Source organism: Procambarus clarkii, chromosome 30 (genome assembly GCF_040958095.1).
Source record: "Procambarus clarkii isolate CNS0578487 chromosome 30, FALCON_Pclarkii_2.0, whole genome shotgun sequence".
NCBI lineage: Eukaryota > Metazoa > Arthropoda > Malacostraca > Decapoda > Cambaridae > Procambarus > Procambarus clarkii.
In genome coordinates this window covers 41,331,495-41,334,817 of record NC_091179.1, presented here as the reverse complement: position 1 = coordinate 41,334,817, position 3,323 = coordinate 41,331,495, and positions in this window count along the sequence as shown.

The window sequence follows — 3,323 nt, the reverse complement described above, 5'->3', positions numbered from 1 at the left end:
CTTCATTCAACTCAAATAATGATATATGACGAAACTGGGGTGAAATGTGACATCCATTATTACCATATATTAATCTAAGTTGTTTCACTTGTTCTTGTTCACAGGGAAAATATACCCACTCATTCAGGTAGAATTTGTCCTTGGCTATACCCCCTGGCAGTAAGAAACCTTTCACTGACAACTTCAGGATCGGTGAAGTTCCATCAGATATGTATCCACCAATTTTCTTCATCTCTTCCTCTAATTCATCTGACGTTTTCGCCCAGAAAAGTGAAGGCATATTGGTACTACCATTGTGCAAACGCGACCTTATATCCAGACTATACTGAACGGGAAAGTCACATCCCACACCTAACACAAAAACCTCACAAATCTTATTCTCAACCTCATTCATTTTGTCAATAACATGACTTGGCTCAATCAATGTTGTATTATGATGGCCGTCAGTAATAAGAAACACTTTGATATACCTCTCCTTACATTGGTAAACTTCATGTACAATAGTTTGTAGGGCACCAGTCAAATCTGTACGACCATTAGCAAAATCACTATTTATTAGGTTTGTTTCTGATCGATTTAATTCAACTTTACTGGCAAACACGAACAGATTCGTTCTCCCTACAAAATGAGGTGCCACATATTCGTTCCACCCTGTCATTACACCATTCCAGTAAATGAACATGGATCCTGACACATCTGCCATGAGAATATTGTAGGTACTTGCTTGATGAGACACATTATTCTTTGGATCCGCTCCCGTTAATAATAAATCTGGTACTTTAGCTGGCATCTGGAACACTATGTGAGTCTTCTCTTCACCTTCGACATTCTTCTCTTTAATAATACAGAGTTCCATTTCCAATATACCAAAATCATTCGTCTCTTGTTCATCATCTTCCTCTATTATAACCATTTCAGGCGGGAGGGGGCAACATTAACTGCTGTGTAGATTGTTCTAAAAAAAATAAAAAATAAAAAAACATAAACATATATTAAAATAAGAAAAAAAAGGTATATTGTAAAAAATGTATATAAACATCTATATATTCGTATTATTACCTACCATCCATTGTTTCCTCTTCTAAAAAGGGACTTGGACTTCTAGATTTGGGGTTCGTTTCAGCTTTCTCCAAGTAATTTCCCATTATGTCAGTTTGTCTATGCGGAGGGCATCCTGACTGCTAATAAACTGAAGGCTCAGATGATATTCAACTCCTTTTATATAATCATACAACATGCACTTCACTTCTGTTTCATTGTCACTGATGTATCCAAGATGGACTGTATAGTAGGCATAATGTATTGTAAGATTTTTCTAAGGTACCTGATGTTTGAACACATATGATGTTTAAATATTTTTTTTTATGAAGAAGGTTTGAATCTTTTTCTTATTGGATTATCATCATTGTCTTCAACATTTTCCATTAATTCTTCATCATGTTCTTTTAAATTAAAGAATTGATTGACATCGTATTCTGCCTGAACCTTACCCCGATTATTAATAAATTCTATTATACCATACATAATTAAACTTATTCCAGTTTGAACCAAGGCATGTATTATTATTGTACTAGAAGAAGTTGGTTGATAGTGTTTCATATCTTTCATGTCTAATGAAAGAAGCATTAATAATTTGTCAACATGTTCATTCTTGTTATTTTCAATGTGTTGTAAACTAATTATAATCTGCTTAAAAATCAGGTTTATTGACGATAAATACTGAGGATATTTCTGGAGAGCAATGTCTTTAATTTGTTCAGAAACATTTTTAAATAATTGAAAGAAGTCTTTAACATAAGAGTGATCTGATAATATATTTTGTACCAAAGTTATCATATTTATAATATTTCTCAATTCTTCATCGTCCATATCCTCTAGATTTTGATTACCAAATTCATAAATAAATTTAGACATTTCATCATCATTGTTTTTAGGAGAACATTTTTGTTGAATGTATATTTTCAATAGATATCGTCATAATTCTTTATTATTCTTTTTCACTTTATAATCAAATACATGACAAAGATAAATACATGATAAAGATAGAGGTAGTTTATATAAACTACCTCTATCTTTTTGGGGGAAATGTGGTCTAGGAGATGGCAAATCTGTTAGTTCTGGTTGTTTTTGTTGTTCTAGTTTTGATTCTGGTTCCATTTTAGGTTTAGGTCTTGGTTCAAGTTCAAGTATGTGTTCAGGTTCAAGTATGGGTTCGGGTTCAAGTATGGGTTCGGGTTCAAGTATGGGTTCGGGTTCGGGTTCGGGTTGTAAAGAAATTTGTGAAAATAAAGGTAATGACGATATTGAATCTGAAGATAGTATTCTTGAGTAATCATCAGATGATGTAGGTAAATATAAATTACTATTAATAATAGATTCCATTTTTATTTACTAAGGTAATAAATGTACATTATATATTTCATCAAACCCCAAAAATATCATAATATTTTGAATGAAATTAGAATCTCGATGGTTGATTGATTTTTCCGTCATAATAAGCTTAGAAAATTGACTAGTTTGCCATTTAATTAATTTATATTTATCTATATTTTTCCTTGGATAATCTATTAGTTTTACTGACACATAAATCCCATTTTCATTTCTATAACAGTCCCAATGAAATTTTTCGGGATAAATCATACTGAGTAGTAGCGTTTGTAGTTTGAATTCAACTTCACGTCCAGCCATGAATTGACAGAACCGATCATTGTGATTTGGATTGCATTTAATATATTCTTTGTATTCGGTTAAATATAGATCTTGACTGGCGGATAAAAACATGAGAATGAGGCGATTTATTTAATTTAATAAACATGCACACGTTGAATTACTCTTGGTGGCTTTGAAATGTAAAGAACAATGTAAATGTCTTCAATCTGGGTTCTTTTTACTATCTGCATAAAAATTAATAGTCTTCAAAGAATCTTGATATCATCTAATTAAATTTTTGGAGAGCATTTGACAAAGATTAGTTATACTATGTGAAGGTGGTGGAAAATTATTACGTTTATTATAAACTTGTATAGGTCTTGGTATGGAATATTCATCTAATTTAATTTCTTCTCCAAATTTGTAGATAGTTGAACTCCTTATATTAAAGACAGTAAGATACTGCAATACCGGTAATTTAAAAAGGATTTGATTAATTCCATAAACCCAAGCATATTTTACATTAAACTTGGTTACTAACAATTCTAGGCACTTATTCAAATCATCATCGTCATCATCACTAATCATTTCATCTTCATCTGCCTTTAAATGTAGAGATGTATAAATATTTTTAAGAGGGAAATGAAAAGCTGATTTATCTACATTACAAAAAC